Raw genomic sequence first — 26,168 nt, forward strand, 5'->3', positions numbered from 1 at the left:
TAAAAATATATAATCTCATTTAATCCTTACAAATTCTCTAAAATGTAGATTCTATATTCTATACATTCTATACACACATTATTTCTTTTTTTTATTATAGTTGACACACAATGTTACATTTGTTTCAGGTGTACAACACAGTGATTCAACATTTCTATACATTCTGCTATGTTCATCACAAGGGTAGCTACAATCTGTCACCATACAACCCTATTATACTATCATTGACTGTATTCCCTATTCTGAGTCTTTTATTCCCGTGACTTATTCATTCCATAACTGGAAGCCTAGATTTTCCACTCGCCTTCACCAATATGTCCATCCCCCCACTTTCTGCTCTCTGACAACCATCAGTTTGTCCTCTGTATTTATAGGTCTGATTCTGCTTTATAACATACATTTTTTTTCTTTCAGCCCTCACAGTAGTCCCCAGTTTACATAGGAGAAAACTGAGACTTACAGTGATGAAATAAATCTTACCAGCTTTCACAGCCAGTAAAGTGGCCGAGCTGTGATTTGAGCATTGATCACTATGCTCTGCTGCCACTTCAACTAGCCCCGTGAATAAGCAACTGAGCCTCAGAGCTAAAAGAATCTTAACTGCTTTTGTAGACAGGCATCTGATGGAGGGGAAAAAATCAGAACCAAAAGCTGAGACCCAGACTTCCAGACTGATCATGATTCCAATTAACCAGGCCAAATTCCAGTCCTCTCATCTGCAAATACAGAAACTAGGACAGAAAATTTTCAAGGTACTACTGGCTTAAAAATCCATTTAGTTCATGAAATTCTTACTTAAAATTCTGAGTCTTCTGCCTACAACAACATTGCCCAAAAAAGTGGTTTCTTTATTTTCTGCCCTATAGTTTTACAACTTATTATTGTTCCTAGGTTGTTAAAGTATTAACTGGAAAATTAAAGTATAATTGACATCTATTTATGAAGTTTGATACTACTTGTTATGTCACATGATTTAATTTTTTATTCTGAAAAAATTTAAACATCTTCAAAAAAGAAAAAATAGTATAATAAGGTACCCAACACCACCTTCAAAAATCAACTTATAGTCAATTTTGTTTCATCTATATACCCTTCCACTTTGAAGGAAATCCCTTCTTATAATACGGTATCATAACATCTGGAAATATTTCAGAATATAGATCTAAAAGGTAAGGTTATCTTCTTACAAGCATAATGATAATGCCATTATCACACCTAAGATATTAACAGTAATATATTAATATAATGACTTGCATAAGCTGGGGAAATCAATTTAAATATATAAATTATGGGGGTGTCTGGGTGGCTCAGTCCATTAAGCGTGTGACACTTGATTTCGGCCCAGGTCATGATTGCACAGTTCATGAGTTTGAGCCCTGTGTCTGGCTCTGTGCTGACAGCACATAGCCTGCTTGGGTTCTCTGTCTCCTTCTCTCTCTGCCCCTACCCTGCTTACACGCTGTCTCTCTCTCTCAAAAATAAATAAATAAATAAATATTAAAATAAAATAAACATATAAATGACAATTCAAATTTTATTTTGAATGTTAATTAAAGCTATCTGTATATTCAAATTTTCTACCACCATTATTTCTATTTTAATCCATTATTTCTATATATTATATCACTTCTATAATTAATCTTTCTCTATTCATGAAATGTCATATGGCACTATATATAATATGTCCATAAAGGAAGAGTATTAAGCATTCTATATACACTAAGCTTATTAGATGTTGTTTACTCATTGAGCATGCCTAAATATGGAAAAGAAATTAAATTAGTTTTGCATGATTTGTCTGTGATTAACCTTTGCTGTCTTCTATAGTTCAATTTATTGTCCTCTTCATGACACCAAATAACCACTTTATTAATTGTTCCAGCAACTTGCTGGCTACCGTCATTCTCCAACTACATATATTATCCAACTGAAGTGTTGGAAATGATAATACCCGGAAAAAAAAAATTTTAAGTATTTTCTTATTTTGTGACCCTTATTTTTTGTATAACTCTCTATAAGCATTCTCCTCCTACCATACTCACTTTCTCATCTCTTCTCTAAATTGCCTCTCTCTCTAAAAAGTTTCAATCATAAAATTATCAATTGATATTTTGATTTATAAGGTTCCTTTGAAAAATTTCTTTTTTTTTTCCTTTGAGAGAGAGAGGGAGGAGGGGCAAAAGGAGAAGGAGAGAGAATCTTAAGCAGGCTCCACACTCAGCACATAGCCCAACAAAGGGCTCAATCTCACGACCCTGAGTTCATAATCTGAGCCAAAATCAAGAGTTGGATGCTTAACCAACTGGGCCACCCAGGTGCCTGAAAAATTAATTTCATTTCTTCAATTTAGCAGATAATAAAATGATGAAATCAAACAGAAATAGAAACAGAACAATTTGAAAACAGAAAACATCAAATTTTGTGTTCTAAATTTTGGGGCGCCTGTGTGGCTCAGCCTGAGCATCTGACTTCAGCTCAGGTCATGATCTCGCAGTCTGTGAGTTCGAGCCCCGCGTCAGGCTCTGTGCTGACAGCTCAGAGCCTGGAGCCTGCTTCGGATTCTGTGTCTCCCTCTCTCTCTGCCCCTCCCCCGCTCATGTTCTGTCTCTCTCTCTCTCTCTCTCTCTGTCAAAAATAAATAAACATTAAAAATTTTTTAAATCATTATTTCATTAGTACAACGGACATTTCCTCTGAGGAAGAATTATAATTACCATTTGCACCTAAGTAAGATCTTCCCGAGGCCTAAGAGAACCATAAATAATACAGTTTCCTTTGAAATAGAGAACACTAATTTTCGATTTCTTTCATCAAATTAACAAGAAGACAGATTACAAAAGGTGGTATGAAGAGATTGGCCTCAAAATAACTCCACTGCAGGACCTCAATGCTGGACTTAGGTCGTCAAGACTAAATAAAGGCCAGTCATCATCTCATTGTTATAATTCAATCATAAGTCAGGGCGATAAGAGTACCTGACTCAACAAAACAGATGTAATTTGGAAAGTTGGAAAGTTTGGAAATTTTTACAAATCAAGTAATATTTCAAATGCATTAGGAAAATTCACTAATTAAAGGTATCCTGAAACAAATCCTTCATACTACTAAAGCAAAGCAAACAAATAAAAACTATTTATATTATGATTAACCACCAATAAAAATCATAGCTAAATTTATTGAGTGCTTATTGTGTGCTAGCTTCTGTACACTTGCTTTTCATCTGTGCTCTTCATAGTAACCTTATTAGGCCATGTAGGAGACCTTGTTAATGACCACTCCATATCCCCTTGACCGTGAGTTCTCTTGCCACTGCTATGGAGAGTCACACTCATGCTGACAGCTTCCTACCTACAGGACCCACAGCTCTTTCCCCACTTCCTCCCTATGCTTCCTGGGATCACCTTGCAAATGTACTACCTGTGCTTAAATTCTTATCTCAAGGTCTGCTTTTGGAGAAAACCCTAATTAAGACTGTTTCCTGGTAACAGAAGTGGTGCTAGAAAGCAGACCCTAAGAATGGGACTCTGGAATTGTAACACTTGCTGGTCAGTGGGGAGCAAAGATCCAATTTCTAATGATAAATGAGTGGAGATAACTCATAACATATTATAGCAATACAAAAACTACAACCTTTACCTGCAGTGGGCTGGAATGTGGTACAGGAGTAAGGTGCTTATACAGTAATAGCTCTAACACTTGAAAGATATGGGTCAATCGTAAGTATAAAGACTCTGGAGTTAACTGCCCTAGAAGCTCTGAAGAATGGGACTGGCAGGCTTGGGTAAGCCATCTATCAATTCATGGCATGTGGTAAAAACCAGGAAAACATCACATCAGCATTTAAGTGAACTTTATCTCCTATACCCAGAGAGCAGACTATAATGAAAATCAGGTCTATGACTTGACTAAGTAGCTGAGCAAAAGAGAAGACTGAATACACAGCCCCAGCAGGTCTCCCACGCTGTAAACAGAGCTCTGATAGGGACAGAATAGGATAGTGAAGCATGAGATGGTGATATCTGGATAGGTAGACATGAGAACACGAGCCCTCAGATTCTGCTGACCCTCTGGACTGGAAGGATCCACTCCCTTCCTTTTCATAAAGGAAAGCAGTCTCTAGTTACCTAGAGACTTAGCAAAGGCCATACCTGAGACATATCCTCCTCAAGATCTGCCCTGCTTCCCCTGATTTCCTCTAGACCAATAACTAGGGTCAGGTCCTACTCATAACCACTCCAGTTGTGAAGCACAGTCCCAGTCATGAGAAGAAATAGCTTATTCACCAAAAAAACCCTGCTGAGCCTAACTGACATGTATCATCAACAATTGGGGGGCACACATAAGGAAGTAGATCTAGAGGGTGGTAGGCTGAGGCAGAAGTAAGAATAGTAAAGAGAGGAAAGTGTATTAAAATATGGAGGGACTCTCCTGTGAATCAGAATGTAACTTCTAGCAAGGAAACCCTAAGTAGGTCCCAAAACACTGACAGTATTCCAAAATAGCAGGCACTAGAAGTAGCAATTAACCTTTAAAAGCAAGGTGAATGTGACTGCCATAAAAGGCAATAAGGTCACAGCAACAACCAGAAAACCTTGACCTGCAAAGATCTGTGACTATGGCTAACAAATAATTATCCATGTGTCTTTGTAGAAGCAAAAGAGATAGGTAGTGTATTAGTTTTCTAGGGCTGACATAACAATGTACCACAGACTGAGTGGCTTAAACAGCATAAGTTTATTTTCTCACAGTTCTAGACACTACAAATCCAAGATCAAGGTGTCAACAGGCTGATGTCTTCTGAAGGCTGTGAGAAGCCGTTCTATGCCTCTCTCCTATCTTCTGGAGGTTTCTGGAAATCGCTGGTATACTTTGGCTTGTAAAAGCGGCACTCTGATCTCTGTCTTCATCTTCATATGGCATTCTGTGTGTGTGTGTGTGTGTGTGTGTGTGTGTGTGTGTGTGTGTGTGTGTTCCATGTCCTTTTTATAAGAATACCTGTCGTACTAGATTAGGGGCCCAACCTACTCCACTATGCCCTCATCTTAACTAACTGTATCTGCAACTTATTTCCAGGTAAGGTCACAATATAAAACATTGGGGTTTAGTACTTCAACATATGAATGGGGGGAGACATAACCCATAAAAAGCAGCAAATGAGGATATTTATTGATTTATATGGCTACAAAATGCCAAAAACTAAAGAACAGAAGATTGATGAGCAGTCTGCAGATCTAAGCCAGTCCAGAAACCTAGAGCCCATCAATATAAAGGGAGGCAGGGTCTTCTTGGGAAAATATTTCTCCAATCATTTTCCAGGGGAATGTGTTACCATTTACGAGAGCAATTCTACACTGGTGAAAAGTAATACCTAACCCTTCCAGGGACTATTGGATATAGGGTCTAAGATGACACTGATTCCACAGTACCTGAAATACCTTTATGGCCTCCTGATGAGAATGGGAGCATATGGAAGCTAGATAATAAATGGAGTCCTGGACCAAGTCCATCTCACAAATTGGCCAAGTGGGTCTGCAGGCCCACCATCTAGTCACGTTCCTGGTTCCTGAGTACATAATTGGGATGGATTCATTTAATAACAGCCAAAACCCAAATATTGATTCTCTGACCTGTGAAATAAGAGCCATTATGATAGAAATGGACAAAGGAAGCCCCTGATTTCACCCCTTCTCCCTGTTCCAGATAATAAATCAGAAAAACATTATACCCAGGTGAATAAAAAAAGATTTATACAACTCTCAAAGAGTGGCTCCTGCAAAAACCATACAGCTCATGGATGGATCAGCTCAATATGTTGGTGCAAGATAAAAATTGCTATCAAACTATATAGCCCCATGCATGAGTGAACTACTGTAGTGTTACTCAAAATGTAGTCCACAAACAAAAGCCAGTTCACAAACTGTTTTTTATGGTTCTACAACAAAATATAAAAATAAATATAAAAAGTGAGAATACACATTTGAAAATATTTATAGCAATGTGACATTAATGCAATAACCAAGTATGTGACTATATATTTTACAAAAGGATAACGCATGATGACTAAAAGCAAAACAAAAAGGTCCTCTGCATGGCCAGTTTGGGTTGCACTGTTCTAAAGGACAGAGGTGAAAGGAAATACTACCATCAAGCAGAGCTTCAACAAAGTTTACATAAGAAAGAAGGGGTTTGGTAAGGATATATATGAACTCTTGGGCAGTGACTAATGGTTCTGCTAACTGATCAAGGGCCTAGAAGGAGCAACGATAAACGATCAGACACAAGGAGGTCTAAAAAAGAGTCACGTAGGGGTGCCTGGCTGGCTCAGTCAGAGAAGCATGTATGTGACTCTTGATCTCGGAGTTGTGAGTTCAAGCCCCACGTTGGGGTAGAGATTACTAAAAAAAAGATTTTTTAAATAAACTTTAAAAAAAGAACTAATTAAAAAAAAGAGTTGAGTAGATGATTCTGTAAGAGTGGACACAAAGTGTAAATACCCAACAAAGCACCTATAGTAGATGAAGCAAAGATGACTCATCCAATGAATGTCTGTCAGCCTTTATCCTTGGCTACTTCAAGGTTAACACAGTAGACATGTGAAGAGAATAGCCAAGGTGGCAGGGATAGAGGATACGCACTGGCACAAAAGCATTCGCCCTCTCTCACCAAGGCTGATCTAACTATTTTACAAATATCAAATACCTGTATGTGTTAGGCACCAAAAACATAGATATGTAAAATAGGAATGTAGTATCTGTTCTGAGTGTTAATGTATGAATAGAAGTTAACTGGGAAAAGAAGAGAAGTAAGAACATTCCAAGAAGAGGAGATGGCATATGCAAAGCCATTTGGAGGACCACATCAAGTTTGGTAAGTCTAAACCCATAGGAGAAAGCCAAGATAAAGGCAGAGGTAGATCATTAAACACTATGGATGCCAAGCTTTTATAATGAAGGTGACTGGTAGTCATTAAAGGATTTTTAAATAGAAGAAGGTCATGATCGGATCTGTGTTTTAAAAAAGACTTTCTGGCAGTAAGCCAGTTAGGAATAATCCAGGAGAGAAAAGAGCTAAGGAAGTAGCATTTGTGACAGAGATAGACAAGAAGAAATGACATATTCAGAAGGGATTTTGAAAGGAGACCAAAACTTTCTAAAAGTAAGACAGAAAGACATCTAGGATGACTTGGGTTCTCTTATAATTCTTATATCCCCCTAGCAGAAATGTTTTCTAGTTTGAACCCCTATTTTATATCTACCTTAGTGGAATTTTATTTCCATACTTATTTATTCACACATCTCTCTCCTCATACTGGTGAGTTAACTATGGGCAGAGATTATAGTTTATTCTCTTTATACTGTCAGCAGGGCCAGAACTGTGAGAAAGGTGAGAAAAGTAAGGAACTCACTTCTGGGTTCATGCCAATGTAAGGTTGAATCTCCTTTTTTTAAAGTTTGATACTTTGTTCATCATGGATTTTTTTCCACATACATTTTGATTTTTTTTAATATTATTTGTCTTGATCACAGAGTTTTTTGGCGCTCTCTTAAATTTCACACACCAGGCAAATACCTCACTTACCTCATACTAGTTCCTGCCTTAACTCTTAGTGCCTAACACAAGCAGGTACTTAAGTGCATGCTGAATGAAGGAAAAGCAATCAAATGGCATAAACAATAAGAAAGATAGTGGTGGGCCATTCACAAAGAAAGGAGAAGCCAGAGACTTTAGGGGGAAATGATGTGTTTATAAGGCATGTCAGAAGCACTGCTTGGTGCATTATCTTATAGATTCATTTATTATTCACAAAGGCAGCATTTATAATGGGAAATATTAAAGGCTGACAGTACTCAAGGAAATATTCTAAGGATATTTTCCTATTATCTTTTTTACACTTACATTAATATTTGAGGTACTGCAGCAATATCCAGTTTCTCAGCTCAGCTTATGAGTTAACATTGCTTAGGACACCAAGATGAGCTGTTCATTACACAAATGTATCATTAATACTGAAATCTTTGATATTACCCTATCAAATGCCATATCAGCAAGGACTAACCTGGCCTCTTTCTATGAAACAGCATCCCCATTACCTTAATGTATTTATCCTTGCTCACTTTTCTTCATAGCATGATTGCCATTTAAAAAGGTGAGCTCCATGAGAAGATGTGATTTGCCTATTTTATTAGTAAGTTGTATCCTCAGCACCTAGAATAAATACCATTGATGGTCATGACAAAAGGTAGGAGGATAGCTGGAGAAAGGCTTACACTGAAACAGAAATGTGACAAAGAAAATAAATAAAACCCTATATGAATATAAAACTAGGAGCCAGGAGCTCACAAGAGTGTAGCTGAAATCCCTAGGGGTCAAGAACAAAGATGCAATTGGTAACCAGAGTAATGAACTTGAGAGCTTACCTATGGTTACCTTGGGGAGGTTTTCCAGTTAGGTAACCAGTGGGCCTAGGTTTTTACAGCTTTTGACTAGATAAGAACCAAATCTCTGCAGAAAGCTGGTACCTTCACAGGGTTACCTGCTTGGGTATCACTGCCACACCAGAATATGGGGAAAAGACAAAAACAAAACAAAAAACAAAAAAACCCTTGCCTCAGCCTGGGTCCTGGGAAAAACAAAAAGGTTTTCACACATGGGCTAGGAATCCCAAGCCAAAAAACCGAAATAACTATTGGTTCTGGAGTGTGCTAGTTATCAATTTATTGTCTATTAGCTCTGAATCCACCCTTCTTTGTCCTGTGTTGTCATACTGGAGCTGCACCCTATAAATATTTCTCTTGTGTCCAATGGTTCAATGTTAAGCTTTGTCAAGAGTATCCTGAAGGGACAGGCTAATCAGCCCATTGAGAAAAAGGTAAACTACTTCAAACTCACCCTGCAGATCTTGGAACTTGTCAGACACCATAATGATAAAATAATTCCTTATTACAAATCAATCCATCTCTCTCTCTCTCTCTCTCTCTCTCTCTCTCTTTCTCTGTGTGTGTGTGTGTGTGTGTGTGTGTGTGTGTGTGTGCGCGTGTGTGTGCGTGTTGGTTCTATTTCTCTGTAGAACACCTTCAGTGATCTCCCTATTGCCCACTTCCCCGTGAAAGCCTTCCCCTAAGCAGCTACTACATTTGAAAGGTATTAACTCCTCTTTTCCTCTTCTCCATCCTTGCCATCCCACTACCTTCTGAAAAATATTCCTACCCCATCTCTGTAATTATGTAGTTAGAATATGAGCTGGCATCTTCTTGAAAAGACTGCCAACTCTCCAGGCCACAGTTGTTTGGCTGGTGCGGAGGAGGAACATCTGATCAAAGCTGGGCCAATCAGAAGCCTTACATGTATAGTAGATATATATATATTTTTTTTTAGAAACTGAAGAGAGTTGATTGAAGTCCTTGTCTGCTAGCAGCCATGTGCAGGAATCAGCATTAGATTAGAACTAGAATGCAGAATTTTAAGAGCATGAAGCAAACACACCGAAGTAAATGCAAAAGCTGAGAAAAAGAGCCCCACTGATGATACCCAATTCCCCTGTCCCATTCACTCCTGAAGCTTAGCCTTACCCTGCCTCTGTCTCAGTTACAGCAGTCAATAAATTCCCTTTTGTTCTAAACTGGTTTGAATTAGGTTCCAGGCAACTGCAACCAGAGAAGACACAGTAAATCCCTGTGTGCAAATCATTATGGAAATTTATATAATTGAATTAAACACAACCAAACTAACTTCAAGTATTTTACACAATCTGTTTTCCACAAATTGATATTTTTCAAAACATTAAATATATTCAGTATTTGCCCTAAAAACATCATTAACATTGAGGCTCTTAAATGCAAAATTTACTCAAAACGAAACTCTCTTTGCTTGTATTTATAAGGAACTTACCAAATCAGAAAGCACAATTAGAAACCATGATGAGCTCTATGTTCCCTGAAGAATACTATGAGATCCCATTAAAAATGCTATATAAAAATACCATAACAAAAAATACTATAAAAATTCCATAATCTCTGAATCTTTCCAGAAAAATATACATATTTACAAAATGAAGACATCAATATCTTCTCAGTACTTAAAGTTTTAAATTTAGTGTGCTTTTAGCGAGTCGGATAAAAGCTGAAATCTACTATCTTCTTATATAACATAGAATCCCTGTTACAGAAAAAGCATTTAATTATGAAGTGGTTATTAATACACAGGTCATATCAAAAATAAACTGGCCCTGAATTTCCTCCTCAACAAGATCAATGTCATCTTATGCAATAGGAAAGATGGTGGCTTGGATAACTAAAATTCAAATAAACACACAACCTTCAGTACTCAATTCAACTGAATTCAAGGTCTGTAACCATCTGCTATTTTATAAAGTTGGTAACAATGGTTTTAATGGCTGATTTCTCTAATCTCAATCCCTATATATTTTCCTGAATGATGTGCTAAGCAGCACAACTGTGACTAAAGAGAACATGAAAGAGAAAGAAGCAAACACACATATGCACTTCAAAAATAAACTTGAGGGGCGCCTGGGTGGCTCAGTCGGTTAAGCGTCCGACTTCAGCTCAGGTCACGATCTTGCGGTATGCGAGTTCGAGCCCCGCGTTGGGCTCTGTGCTGACCGCTCAGAGCCTGGAGCCTGTTTCGGATTCTGTGTCTCCCTCTCTCTCTGCCCCTCCCCCGTTCATGCTCTGTCTCTCTCTGTCTCAAAAATAAGTAAATGTCAAAAATAAATAAAGAAAGAAACTTGATAAGAACTTAGTCACGAAGGGTTTGTGCACTCTCGGGATCACTTCTTTCTCATTCATTCTAATTTCACCAAAAGGAAAGAGAATCAGATACTCTGAGAATGGGTAAGAGAAAAAAAGCAAGCTTGGAAGTAGTCAATACTTTTAATAAGGCAACTGAAACAACTAGATGCTGAGAGGTAAACAAGTTATTAAAAGCTTTAACAAAATACAAGGCCCCAGAATCATGCACACAGATCACAAAGGTTAGGTAGTCTATGTTTTCATTTTATAGAATTTCAGGAAATGTTAGCAGCTTCACTTTCCCAACAGCATCCTGAGAACAAGTAATAAATATAATATCTCAAGTTCAGTTCAAAGAACTGAAATTCATATACAAATTGAAAACCCTTTATTCTATTGCAGTATTCCCAAACCCATCCCCATTAAGACACTTCACACACTCTGCCAAGAGAGTAGCAAAGGGATTATCAGAGAGGATAGAAAGGATGCACCTGCTAATATTAATATCCAATTCAGAAATATTTGTCCATGTGATTCTAATCCAGTAAATATGTTTTACAGTTATAAGCCTTTGGCATTTTGTGATATATGGCATTCAACCTAAACAATGAAATGTTCAGAAAGGTTTTGGACCCTACTAACAAAAGCATTTTAATCAAAGAGTCTGTCAAAATGAAATTAGAATTAATATAGGTAACATCAATGAAAGGTTTGGTGGGAAAGAATAAATTCAGTAAGTCTTAAATACTTAGTTGCCTCAGGAGATTAATACAAGAAGGAAAGGTCATGGATTCTTCATATATCTCACAATGGGAGAAAAGAATGTATATATAAAGGAGGAAGAGCATGTAAACATATATGCTTGCCTATGTATAGAACCTTTATAGAGGATACACTTAAAACTGAAAAGAAGTTGCCTCTGGACCAGAGGCCTGAGGGACCAGTGAATTGGGCTAAGAACACTAACTCTTCATTATATATTCTTTCATCTTATGGAATATTTGAATGTATGCACTTTCAATTCAATTCAACAAGCAAATTTAAAATAAAAAGCATAAACCATGAATACAAGTAACTCCAATGAAAGTAAAATATGTAAGTTACATGAAAAAGATACAAAGTATACTGGAGATTCAGAGGACAAAAAAATGATTCATCTATGGAAATGAGGAAACTGTCAACAAGGAGATGGTATGTGAGATGGGCCTTAAATGATGGGTAGAATAGATATATAACAGAAATCACTCCAGGAAAGAAAATAACTGAGTATAGACACAACGTTGGGAAAGGATGGGGCATGTTTAGGAACGTACTCCTTTAGAAACTTAAGTCACATAGAAGGTGCCATATTCTTTTTCTAAATGGCTGCATAACAAATTACCATATAATTAGAGCCTTAAATCAACATAAATTTATCATCTCATGGTTTCTGTGGTCAGGAGTCCATGTTAGCTTGGTGCTCTGCTCAGGAACTCATTAGGCTGAAATCAAAGTATCTGTCAGGGCTATGGTTTCATCTAAACTGTGGGGTCCTCCTCCAGGATCACTGGTTGTGGGCAGAATTTAGTTTCTTGCAGGGTTGAGACTGACTCCATTCTCAAATAATAATAATACCCTTTTTGATTAAAGTCAACTGATTTGTAACCTGATCACAGGTGTGATAATTCATCATATTCACATATTCACAAGTTCTGCCAGCACACAAAGAAGATTATACAGAAGCGACTCAAGAGAAGGGGATTATACTTGACGTGTACATCAGAGAGTAAGAATCTTCGGGAACATCTTAGAATTCTGCCTAACACAGATGGTAATAGAAGCTGAGAATAAAAATTCTCTAGAGCTATACACCAAAATCCAGCTAGTTTTCCCTGTTATTTTTCTGTTCCCAAAGATACTGCTGCTTGTAAAACGTGTATACATAATTACAGTTGCAACCAAGAATCTTCCCGCATTTGGTAACTGTCTATTCTTTGTTGATGGTAGTCACTTCTTATACAGCCACTTTACTAACTGGGAATATCCATTCCTCTCTCAGTCTTTAATTCAATATGAACTATTCCTACCTCTGAATGCAGTGATTCCTGGCTGGCTTCTCTGTTACCATTAGATTAATACTGAATTTATTAAGGACTTGCCTGACTCCACAAAAACCTAGAGTCTTTGTTGTATATTTTCCCATTATTGGCTTTTATTTCCCTTGTCTCGTGTTAGTTCATGCTACCTAACTAAAATGCTAAAATCAAAGCAATTTTAGGTATTCCATCTTATCTATCCAAGAAAGAATTGCTAATATGCAAAATGTTAGTTCTATGTTCTAGGGCAATATGGATCATTAAGTATATACGTAATTAATATCTCTACAATGCTGAATGTGATTCTTTACGAGCACAAGGCTTAGAGTTAGAAATACTGACTTCTTTTTTTTTTTAATTTTTTTTTAATGTTTATTTATTTTTGAGACAGAGAGAGACAGAGCATGAACGAGAGAGGGTCAGAGAGAGAGGGAGACACAGAATCTGAAGCAGGCTCCAGTCTCTGAGCTGTCAGCACAGAGCCCGACACGGGGCTCGAACTCACGGACTGTGAGATCATGACCTGAGCCGAAGTCGGCCGCTTAACCAACTGAGCCACCCAGGTGCCCCAATACTGACTTCTTTGATCTGGCAGCTTATATTTTTCCTCATAGACAAAATGAAAAGGTTTATTTAGATTTAGAAGGCAAATATGCTGATAGACAAAGAAGTAGAACACCATGAAAAGAAGGCCACCTTATATAACTATTAGTCTCTCATAACAAGATTCTAGATCTTCTCAGACAGCCACTACCACTGCTATACTAATTTAACAAGGTGATCTGTATTCTCCATTTTTTTTATTTAATTTTTTTAGGTAAACTTTATACCCAATGTGGGGCCAGAATTCACGACTCTTGAGATCAAGAGTCACATGCTCTACCAACTGAGCCAGTCTGGAGCCCGTGTATTCTCCAATTTTAACCAGAGCACTAGTATGTCTTCTTCCAAGAAAAGGAGTATTTATTACAAATTACTGTTTAAAAAAATAAATAATTTAAAAAATTTAAAAATTACTGTTTGATGGTAGAGATGATAAAATGTCACACATTGCTAGCAATAATTAACATTTTAATAGTCTTGGCTTATACACAGTGGCTTTCAATTTGCAAACAGATTGTCAGATCAAGTACAAGAGTTTCAGCTTTTTTTAGTAGCAGTTTCATAGCGTTAAGTAATTAAGCCAACAAATACCAAATGAGTCCCTACTAAGTGTAAGACACTGTCTAGTAGGTGGGTGATAGTGGAGAGGAAAAATTACAGGAAGAATCAAACATGAATCCTGCCCTCAAGTTATTTATAGTAAGTGAAAAGAAAACCCAATTTTCCTTTCCCTTCTGTAGCAGACAGACCCTTTAGGTGATCCCCATGATCCCCAACTTCTTGTATTCCCGTCCTTGTATGACCCTCTCCCCTTGAGTGTGGGCAGGACCTGTACCTTGTTTGTACCCAAAAGAATTTGGTAAAAATGACAGAAGGTACATGATTATCTGCACTTAAGTACATGATTATGTTACATACTATTGTAGGTAGCACCCATCTTGATGGAGACTCTCTCCTTTGCTGGCTTTGAGGAAGCAAGTGGCCATGGTCAGAATGCCACGTGACCGGGAACTACAGGAGGCTAGTGCTAGGGGCTGAAGCCGACCTCTGGCTGACAGCCAGCAAGAAACTAAAGCCGTGAGTCCTACAATAAAAACGAACTAAATTCTGCCAACAACCTGAGTAAACTCAGAAACTGTTCCTTTCCCAGTCAAGCCTCAGCTGAGAACTACGCCTTGGCAAACACCTTGATTCAAGCTTTGTGAGTCCTTCAGTAGAGGGCCCACAGAAAATGTGGGACAATAAATGCATGTTGTTTAAAGGGACTAAGTTTATGGTAATATTGTTACAGAGCAATAGATAAACTAATATATCTTCATTCTTATTCAAATTGTTCACATAAGAGGCAAGTATCCTAAATATCAAGTCACCACTGGTAAAATGAAACCAAAAAGTAGAATCAGTTACACAGTCGCACTCTTGTAAAAAGCAAGCTCCAATTTGTTGCCAATATTGCCAAAAGGACCAGGCTGATTAGCCGATTAACAGTTCAAAAACTAAAGATCAGCTGCTATTCTCAGACAGCAACCAGCTTCCATTTCCTGACTAAATCATCAGAATGAGCCACCAGGCCTATTAAGTATGAATGTCAAATGCGAAGGGTCAAAGGGCACCACAGAGCCTGGTAGAGATGACCAGCTTAAGGTGTAGAAAAAACTCTCATTCCCACTTATTCAAATAGTAAAAACATATAGCTCCTAGTAAAATATAGCTATTTTCTTTCTTGTCTAAAGCCATCTTTGCTTATATTTTTTTCTGTTTTATTGAAGTATAACTGACAAAATGTAAGCTATTTAAAGTGTACAACATGATGATAAAAGGATTCCTACAGTCAAATTTATTACATATCCATCACCTCACATATTTAGCTCTGTTTTTTTAAACCACCTTTTCTTAAATGAAATGAGGCCCTGTTTGGGGACATGCATTCATTTTACATAGAGAAAGTAAGCCTACTACCATGTGAAGGTTCTCACTATCACTTTTTCAGAAGTCCCATCATCACAGGCTCACTGTAGCACAAATTTTTTTCACAAAGAGTACAAGTCACAGATTAGCACAATTTTATCAGGACAATAAATGTCACTAAAAACAATTAACAAGATTTTTTAACAGTGATAAGAAGGAAAAGTACTCAACTGTCACTGTACTTATTTAACACTTACTTTTTAAAAATGTTCATTTATTTATTTTGAGAGAGAGCGAGCGAGAACGAGCATGCGCACACACACTAGGGAAGAGCAGAGAGAGGGGGAGAGAGAATCCCAAGCAGGCTCTGCACTGTCAGCACAGAGCCTCAAACACAGCACAGGGGCTCAAACTCACAAACCATGAGATCATACCTGAGACAAAATCAAGAGTCAGATGCTCTACCAATGGAGCCACCCAGGCGACCCTAATGCTCACTTTTTAAAGAGTAAAGTTAGTTACTTATTGTAAAACACAAAATGCGTGACAAAATATATGCTTAGAGTTGTTTTTGCCTTTACAAAAGGAGATTCACTACATTCTATCATTTCATTTTTCTGTGTATAGCAAAAGTGAATCAATAACCTATTTCCAAATGGTCAGCTAATAAAATTAACTTTATATATTTAAGAGAGTTATTTATTTCTTTCAATTATATACACACACAGGCTTTTTTTGTAAATCATTAACACTTAAGAAGTACTTTCACTGACACTTCAGGTAGATAAAACATTCTGGTTGTCTGAGAAAACCATTCCTATAACGTTAGTAAATGCATAATCACATTTCCAAATTGCAGCAAATAAAAACAAAATAATTAGAAAGAATATACATTTACTCTAAATAAAGCCTGAGGACACAACCAGAGATGAGTGTGCAAAGCATAACCTGATCTGCGTACTTCCACAGTGCCTCAAGGTATCTCTCTCTGTCTGAGTGCTCTGCTTGCAAACATCTAGGTCAGTCAGTCCTACGGCTTAAACAACAATGTCCTAAACAGGGCATGAGATTAAATCAAATGCACAGTAATGTAAACCGATGTATCTCCTAGATATAATGAGGCACTAAATGTAACACTGTTAAAACCCAGCAGAGAGAGGCCAAAAAGAAACCAAAACGAAAATATCTGTAAGGCTTTCTAAAATAAAAAATTTTAAATAGAGTAAATAAAGAATAACCTACAGATAGTTATTCTCGCCTTAGTGAAGGGCAAGAGTCACATATGGGTCTCTCACCTACTACTTCTAGTGATTAGTAACCAGGTGAACCACACTCATGTAAATCCAGCCCACAGTAGAAAACGAGTAACTGAACTCAGCCTAAAATGACAGTTCTATTGTATTTGCTGGAATACTTTCTAGAGGCCTCTGAACCTTTGTTTTTTTAGACCCGTGATATGCACCAATAATTGACTTAATCACTGATCTCTGCTACTAAGATATACAATGACATACATGGCCATTCTGTCTCACAACTATGCCCTGACCTGCACTAAGCACCCCACATATTCAAGAGAATGAACTAAACAGGTTTTGCATTATACAGAACAAGAGTCTACAACTTTTTTCTGTAAAGCACCAGATAGTAAATATTTTAAGCATCATGGGGCCACATAGTCTCTGCTAGAGCTATGCAACATCATGGCATAAAAAGAGTCTTAGAGAATATGTAAATTAATGGATATGGCTGTGTTCCAGTATAACTTTATTTACAAAAAGCAAGCTACAGGCTAGATTTAAACTATAAGATATAGTCTGTCAACTCCTAAGAGTAATTCTCAAATTTTTCTCAAGTCTAATAAGTGGCTGAAAAATCTGCCTTTGGTAGAGAAAAGAAGAAAACCTAACAATTTTTATTCTATCTTTAAATTACCAAGATCATATACTAGTTATACAGCAGACCTAGGGATCTGTGTGACTCCTTGAATGAACATTATGGTAGATGAGAAATGAAGAAGGGTGAAGATGGTCAGTAATATTAACCAACAACAAATAGTTATTGAAAATCATTATACCCACAAAAAATATCTGACCTAAAAATATTGTATCTTTCCTACAAATATTTAATAATACACACCTTCCCTCTCCCACTTTTTTCCATCCCTTCTATTGCTTACCTTGTATAAAAATAGATAAAATAAGCACCCGATGGTAGTAATAGCTTCCTACCCAGTCTTCCTGCTTCCAGGAACAAGCTACCTAAAACATAGTTCTGTTCTACTTACAGTAACTTGCCAATTTAGCAATGCTTAAGCCTGTGGACTTGGGTCACAGAGAACTTAGTGTGACTCTAGAGTCTATAATTTATTAGCTGTGTGATCCTGAGCAAGTCATTTAACCTCTCCAACTTCTATTTCCTTATCTACAAAATGGTTATAAAATCGTAAAAAGAAAAAAATCATAAGGTTGTGGTAAAAAGTAAATAAGGGAATTCACGTAAAATACTCATCAAAATATCTGATACATTGTCACCATTCAATAAGCTTATGCTATGATTATGGTAACAGTGGAATTAACATGTTTTAAAACATATTTGCAAATTCTTTCAAACTCCTCCCATTGAGAAGTAGGATCTATGTGCTCTCCCCTTGAATCTGGGTCAGCCTTAATAGGTTGCTTATAACCATGAGAGTGCAGCAGTGGTGACACTGTATGATTTCTGAGACAAGGTCAGAAAAAGCCACACAGCTTCTTTCTGAGTCTTTTGAGACACTCGCTCTAGAGTCCCATAAGAAATCCAGGTACTCTGACACTGCCACATTGGAGAGAACATATATAAGCACTGCTCAGCTGAGCAACTGTCCAACATCATCTGCCAGCTATTTAAGTCATCTTGGTCAACTAATCCAGCTGAGCCTTCAAATGACCACAACCATACAGATGACCATAGCCAACATCTGACTGCAACTACCCGATCACAAAAATGTGAGTCAAACAAAATGTTACTTTAAATAATTGTTTTAGGTAATTTGGTAGGTAGACAGCAATAGCAACCAGAAAAAAAGGTTAGTATAAAAGTGATGTAACAAAAATCAAAAACATGTAGCATTGGCCAGGTCCCTTAGCAGCCTCACAAGTAACCCAAGATAAAGACAGCCTGCCTTGAAGAGGTTGTGACTTTTACCTAATGGAGTAAACCCCACTTAAATCCACCAAAAAAGCAAAAACCTCTTATGGGAACTGTATTAACAAAGGTATTCCCAGCTGAAACTTAAATAGATGGAGTAAGTACAAAATGAAAAGAAGCCTTTGGATACCCAAACTTCTATAGGTAGGAAGCAGGCCAAGAAAGCTACCCAAATGCAGACATATAGCATTTCTTAAGGAAATGAAAGAATGATTCAAAACCAAGCATCAAGAACCCAAATGGCAGAACCAAGAGCAATGGAAAACCATTTTTTCTTTTTTTTTTTTTTAATGTTTGTTTATTTTTGAAAGGGAGAGAAACAGAGTGCGAGCAGGGGAGGGATGGAGAGAAGAGAGAGACACAGAACCTAAAGCTGTCAGCACAGACAGACACAGACTCTGAGCTGTCAGCACAGAGCCCATCGCAGGGCATGAACCCACGAACCATGAGATCATGACCTGAGCTAAAGTCAGACACTTAACCAACTGAGCCACCCAGGTGCCCCAGTGGAGAACAATTTCTCATGGGAAGTACTGAACACTAATCACAAAACTGGCAACATCTTCCCAGCTGGATTTCAAAATTGCAATGGTCTCATGATTGCTATGTTGTACCTCTCATTTCCCCTGTTTTAGAATGGGGGTGTTTACTGTGGTTGTCCCACCCCTAAATCACTACTGTGGGGAACAGATAACATCTTTCTGGTTCACAGGTCTTCATATCAAAAGAAACCATATATGAAAGATGGCACATTGGGAGACTCATGTGCACATAGAGTTGATTTAGATAAGAGCATCCTGAGCTCATGCCAGAACAAATAATCCTTTAAGATGGAAGAGGACTTTGGAGGGAATAAATTTTGCATTTGAGAGAATTATAAATAATTTGTAGCCAGTGGAAAGACATGGTGGTTTTAAAACATGTCTGTATCTTTTAAACACCTCTTTGACACCTCTCCCATCAAGAGGTGTGGTCTATGTCCATTCCCCTTGAAGCCAGCTCAATTTTAATGACTAGCTTTTAACAATAAAATGCAGCAAAAATGACACTATTATAACTTCCAAGTTTGGTCAGAAAAGCCCATGAAGCTTTTGTTTGATTCTCTTGAGACATTTGCTCTGAGCAAAACCTGCCACCATGTAAAAAAGTCTGACTACCCCAAAAACATCATGCTGAAGAGGCCACATGTAGGGAATCTGGTCAGTAGCAAAACTGATGGTCCATCAACAGCCAGGATCAACTACCAGCCATGTGAGTGAGCCAGATCAGAAATCCAGCCCACTTACATCTTTATATGGCTTTAGCACCAGCTGACATCTGACTGCAACTAAATGACAAAGCCTTAAATGAGGAACACCCAGACCAGTTACTGTCCAGTAACAAATTACTGACCTACAAAAACATGAGCAATATAAAATAGTCATTTTAAACTTCTAAGTTTTACATAATTTCTCATACAACAATAGTAAGCAAAACAAGAATGATGATGTCACTCTCAGTGGCTTCCCATTATTCTTGGAAAGAAGTCAAGTTCCTTTTATAAAATTTACATGGTCCTGCATGATCCAGTCCATTTACCTTATTGCTTAACTGGTGAGTGGTCTTACCTGAGATGTCACTTCCTCCAAAAAGTATTCACTTTAACACCAAGTATAGGGTAGGGAACCCTTCTAAGCATTCTTATAACATTCTTTACTTTCCCTGTTACAGTACTTGCTATGCTACAAATTTATTTACATTATCTCTTGTAGACTCTACATCCTCTACAGGTAGGAATCACATCTCTCTCATTAACCAATGTGATGCCAATACTCAGTGTATATGATAAGCACTCATATAATTTTGTTAAGTATTACATGAATAACACTATTATAGGGTAGAAAAACTAGAAATAACTAATAACAAACAAGACAAAATAGAATAAGTTAGTAATATAGGTAGGTACAAATAATCTACTGTAGGAGAATGGGGAGGGGAAGACCTCTCTGAAGGAAGAGTTTCAGTGAGATAGCTTTTCCTGGAAAAAGTTTATATTAAAAGGATTAAACACTGGGGTGCCTGGATCATTCAGCTGGTTAAGTGTCCAACTCTTGGTTTTGACTCAGACCATGATCTCATGATTCATGGATTTAAGCCCCACATTGAGCTCCATCCATGCTGACAGTGCAGAGCCTGCTTAGAACTCTCTCTCTCTCTCTCTCTGCACACCCCTCCCGCTCACACTCTCTCTTTCTCAAAATAAATAAACTTTTTAAAGAAGGACTAAACATTAAAATTTAAAGGCTACCTAAAAATTAAAGAATAGCTAATGCCTGGCTCCCACAGGCACAGGATTTTGTTTATAAGTCTAGTTCTATGCCTGTTGAAAGGAATTTGAAAATATCTGATTCAAATTTGTTTTGAGATCTACTATTTAAACCAGGTCTACATCCCAGAATGAGGTAATCAAATAAAAAACCTACCCCAAACATACTAACTTTCGTTAATAGTCATGAAACTAACAAACTCTCAACTTTCCATTAAATACACATTTCAAAAGTACTTGACTTCCTGATGAATACCCTACAATAGTTTACTAATTTAATAAATAAGTGGGAAAAAAATAAATGGCTTTATAGATAATAATAATTATTTTTCTTGTCCTAGAAGCACTATTATTTAAAATTAATTACTAAAGCTCTAGTGAAATTAGACACCAAAGTACTACCATGAAATTAAAGACTAGCAGATTGGATTTTATTAAAATTAAAAACTTCTATACATCAAGAGACATTATGAAAAAACAGAAAACCAAACTACTGATAGGTAGAAGATATTCACAATACACCTATCTGCCAAAGGATTGGTATCCAGAATATATAAAACACTCCTATAAATCAATAAGATAATCCAATAAAAAATAATCAAAAACTTTGTGAAAAAGTGGTAAAATATAGCTACAAATTATTCCTATTCCGGTATATTTGCCCCTTTGCAATGTGGCATAGCTGCTCCTCCAATGTGGGCTGGTCATAACTCACATTAATCAAAAAAAAATACAGTGGAAGTGAGGTTATATAACTTCCAAGACTAGGTCTTAAGAGATCTTGCACCTTCCACTTTTACCCTCTTAGAACGCTATTCTACCAAATAAGGAAGCCCTACTACTTACCAGACTATGGTCATAGGAAAAAACAAAAAACAAAAACAAGGTGCCCTAGCCAAAGCAAACACAACTGACAGACAAGGGAGTAAGGCCATCTTGGGCCTTCCAACCCAAAGAGACCACCCCTAGCTATGCAGCTGCATAAGACAGCTCAGACAAAACCAGGAAAGGAACCTCCAAGTCAACCCATAGAGTTGTAAAAAATAATAATAAACCGTTTTTGGCTTAAGCAACAATAAATAACTGAAACAGGTATGACATGGCGCTTCATAAAAGATGATATCCAAATGGCCAATAAGCATATGAAAAGGTGCTCCACATCATCATTCATCAGGGAAAGTACAAATTAAAACACGAGATATGACGACACACCCACCAGAATAAATATTCAAAAGGTTGACAGTATCAAATGTAGGCAAAGATGTGGAGTACTGACACTTTCCTACATTGCTGCTTTAAAGTGTAAATTTGTAAAAAAGTTTTCTGGAAAACTATATGGCAGCATTTGGCAAAACTAAAATTATGCCCACTTTGTAACCCAGAAATTCCACTTCTACATTTATGCCAAACAAAATGCATATCTATGTACATATACAAAAGTATATACACATACACACCCAAAACATGTGTGCAAGAATGATCATGGAAACACTATTCATAAGAACCAAAAATTAGAAACAATCCAGTTGTTCACCAACAGTAGAATGGATAAATTGTGGTATATTTATACAATAAAACTACACAACAATTAAAAAGTACTACTACAATTTGCAGCAGCATGCATGAACCTCAGAAATAAAATCAGTAAAACAAGCTAAACAAAAAAGGCTAGTTAGTATAATTGCATTCCATTTATATGAATTTCAAAAACAAACTAAGTCAAAACTAATATGAAGATAAAAGCCACAACAGTAATTACCTCTCAAGGGCTGCCCATTGACTGGGAAAGGGTATAAGGCAGCCTTCTAGGGTATTGGAAATGTTCTCCATCTTGACCTGGGTTCACAGAGCTGTACCCAAGATTTGTGTACTTCACTTCACTATATGCTGTACCTCATTTAAAATTGTTTAAATATCCTGCAAACCAGTTCACCATTCTAATGGCACAGAAACAGTACAGAGAGCAAAAGTGCCATGACCTACATAAAACAGAAAGAAAACATTCCCACTGGACCTCCTTTGCCCCTTGGTGATATCAAATACCATGACAGTCAAAATGCAGGTGTGCACAGAGCAGCAATAAACTAATGACTACATTAGTGCCGAGTTTGGGTGGTACACACGATATCCAAACCATTTACATGAAGCTGAAAGTAAACAGGACTTAAAGAATTTATGTTGCTGCCCTACCAAATTTACATGAAACAATCTCATAGGTTTGAGTTTTATAAATATACATCAAAATATAATTATCCCTTAACTATCTGTTTGAGACTCAACATTTATATAGTCTGGAGTTAGGTAAAAGAATGAAAATGTGAACTGTATTTGGCCCATCTATGTAGTCCATTTAGATGAATGGTAATCACATACTGCTAATGAGATCAAAGTTGTAGGTTACAGCCTCGCAGGGGTCAGTTCCATGCAAAAACTAATGCCCTTTTGGCATAGTCATAACAATGCTTTCCACTGTCTATGGTTTTTATTACAAGAATCAAAAAGAAAAGACACAGTATATGTAGTCAGAATTGCATGTTACAAGTATGACAATTTAAAGCATACTTGATTGTTAGCACAGTTGTTATTAACATCACTAAATAAATGAGTTCTCCCTACTTCTATATGAGAAAATCAGCAGGATACCATAAAGAAACTAAAATTAGATGTGGGTTATCAAAATGTAGAAGCAAAAAATCTAGCAGACAAATTCAGCCAAATTGATAAACTCAAGAACTGTGTCTCAAAAAAGACTACTCATATTTTCTTATTATATGTTATGTTTAAATTGTATTCTTCTGGGGGCGCCTGGGTGGCACAGTCAGTTGAGCGTCTGACTTCAGCTCAGGTCATGATCTCACAGTTCATGGGTTCAAGCCCCGCATCAGGCTCTGTGCTGACCGCTTGCTCAGAGCCTGGAGCCTGCTTCAGATTCTGTGTCTCCTTCTCTCTCTGCTCCTCCCCTGCTCACATTGTGTCTCACTCTGTTTCTCAAAATTAAATAAATGTAAAAAATAAAATAAAATAAATTGTATTCTTCTGTCCTCCCCACACTGCAGCAATCTACATTAATAAAATTCCCAAATCTAGTTGATAGGTCTATTGTGGAGATTAAAATAAGATTATGTAGTAAATTTTTAAAAAAATCATCTGTTTAAAATTCAGTAAATACGCAAAAGTTATAATTATTGGCAAACTTAACTGGAATTTAATTTTCTAACTAGCTGTGTGCCAAATAAGTTTAATAATTCCTAAAAAAATAAAAAGTGAGTCTTGGATTAAACACGTGAGAAAACTGACCCACAATACAACTTATTTAATTCATCCAACTTGCTATAAGAAATATACTGAGATACTCAAGAGTGACTTAAAGTGTTTCAAATTTGGGGTGCCTGGGTGGCTCAGTCAGTTAAGCGCCCGACTTCAGCTCAGGTCATGATCTCACAGTCCATGAGTTCAAGCCCTGCGTCAGGCTCTGTGCTGACAGCTCAGAGCCTGGAGCCTGCTTTGGATTCTGTCTCCCTCTCTCTCTGCCCCTCCCCTGCTCATGCTCTCTCTCGCTCTCTCTCTGTCTCAAAAATAAATAAAAACATTTAAAAACAAATTTTTTTAAGTGTTTCAAATTCCACACTGTTAAAATAGCTTGTAAGAGGAAGAATATTCACATATAATAATACAAAGCAAAAAGTGAGGTGAATCATGAAAGGATATAAAGTGCAATCAGAAGTTGGAGAATGAATTCCAGCTGAGATAAGGAAAGGCGTCACCAAAGAAAGGACATTTGAGTTGGGTTTTAAAAAACAGCACAGAATATGCAGCATTATGGTAGGAAAAAAAAAAGGGAGGGAGTCCCAGCAATGGCCTGAGCCTGGCCACGCCCACTGGAGTACCCTAAAAGAGCCAAGAATACAAATGCTATAATGGAACCACCACTCTGGCCTTCAAGTTTCAACATGCAGTCACTGTTGCAGCAGATTCTCAGGCCACAGTGGGTACCTATACAGCCTCCCAGGCAGTAAGGAAGGTTATAGAGACCAGTCCCTACCTGCTGAGCATGCAGCTTCTGGGAGCACCTATTGGCTCAGCAATGTTGAATCTATGAGCTTCAAAACAAGGAATGTATCTCAGTAACAGCTGCCTTCAAGCTGCTTGTCAAGATGATATATCAGTATAAAGGCATGGGACTGTCCATGGGCACCCTAATCTGTGGCTGGGATAAGAGAGGCCCTGGCCTCTACTATGTGAACAGTAAAGGAAACTGGATCTTGGGATCCACCTTCTCTGTAGGTTCTAGCTCTGTGTATGCTTATCAGGTCATGGATCGGGGTTCCTCCTGACCTAGAGGTGGAACAGGTCTATGATCTGGCCCATCGAGCCATCAACCAAGCCACCTAGACAGATGTCTACTCAGGAGGTGCAGTCAACCTCTACATATCCGAGAGGATGGCTGGATTCCAGTCTCCAGTGACAATGTAGCTGATCTACATGACAAATATAGTTGACCTACCCCCTGAATGAGGGTGGATGAGACTGCTTGCATTTCTTGGAGTGACTATTGTTGGTAATGTGAATACAACTCCCCATCCTATAGTGGAGAGATCCTCAATTATGTTGATAATTTTTTAAACTCTGGTGCTGTTGACCTCTATGTATTACCAGTTGTTAATGACCTGCTGCTGCAGAGGTGATTGTTTTACCTTCTTGGACATTAACATTACGCCTTTCGACCATGAATGAATGAATGAATGAATGCTTTTTTTTTAAACAGCCTTGCAGTGAAATAGTTATATGTGTAATTACTTATTTGATGTCTCTGTCCCCAAATAGACTTCAAGTTCTGAAAGGGCACTTTTCAATTTTTCAATTCTCTACAGTTTCTAGCAAAGCATCTGGTACATGGTAGATATTCAGAAAATATCTGTTTTAATAAATGAGTAACAGAGGCAGGAAAGTAACAATTTGTCTAGAAAATAAAGAAGAAAGGGATATGAAGATGAAAAGATTATTTAGGGCCAAACCGCAGAAGTCCCTGAAAAGCAAACTGAGAAATTTGTACTTTATTTGGTTGTTAATAAGGACTCATTGAAGTTTTTCAGGAGTGCAGTGACATTACTGGGTCTGTGCTTTAGAAAGTATATCTAAAAGCAATACTTACAGTAGATTAGAAAAAGAGACAACAAAGGCAATCACAAGATCATTATAGGAGTCCAGATCAAAAATAACAAGGACTTAAACTGGAATTTTATTTATGTTTTTTTTTAATTTTTTTTTTAACGTTTATTTATTTTTGAGACAGAGAGAGACAGAGCATGAACGGGGGAGGGTCAGAGAGAGAGGGAGACACAG

At 37.4% G+C, this 26,168-nt stretch overlaps 1 protein-coding gene and 1 pseudogene across 9 annotated transcripts in view; one reads left to right on the top strand and one right to left on the bottom strand.

The window, feature by feature from the left end:
• The window catches only part of ANKS1B (ankyrin repeat and sterile alpha motif domain containing 1B), a 1,079,782-nt gene that overhangs the window by 1,009,355 nt on the left and 44,259 nt on the right, over positions 1-26,168 (bottom strand). The gene's annotated exons all lie outside the window — the stretch shown is intronic.
• LOC122223975 lies at positions 24,645-25,324 on the top strand (annotated as a pseudogene).

This window comes from Panthera leo, chromosome B4 (assembly GCF_018350215.1).
Source record: "Panthera leo isolate Ple1 chromosome B4, P.leo_Ple1_pat1.1, whole genome shotgun sequence".
NCBI lineage: Eukaryota > Metazoa > Chordata > Mammalia > Carnivora > Felidae > Panthera > Panthera leo.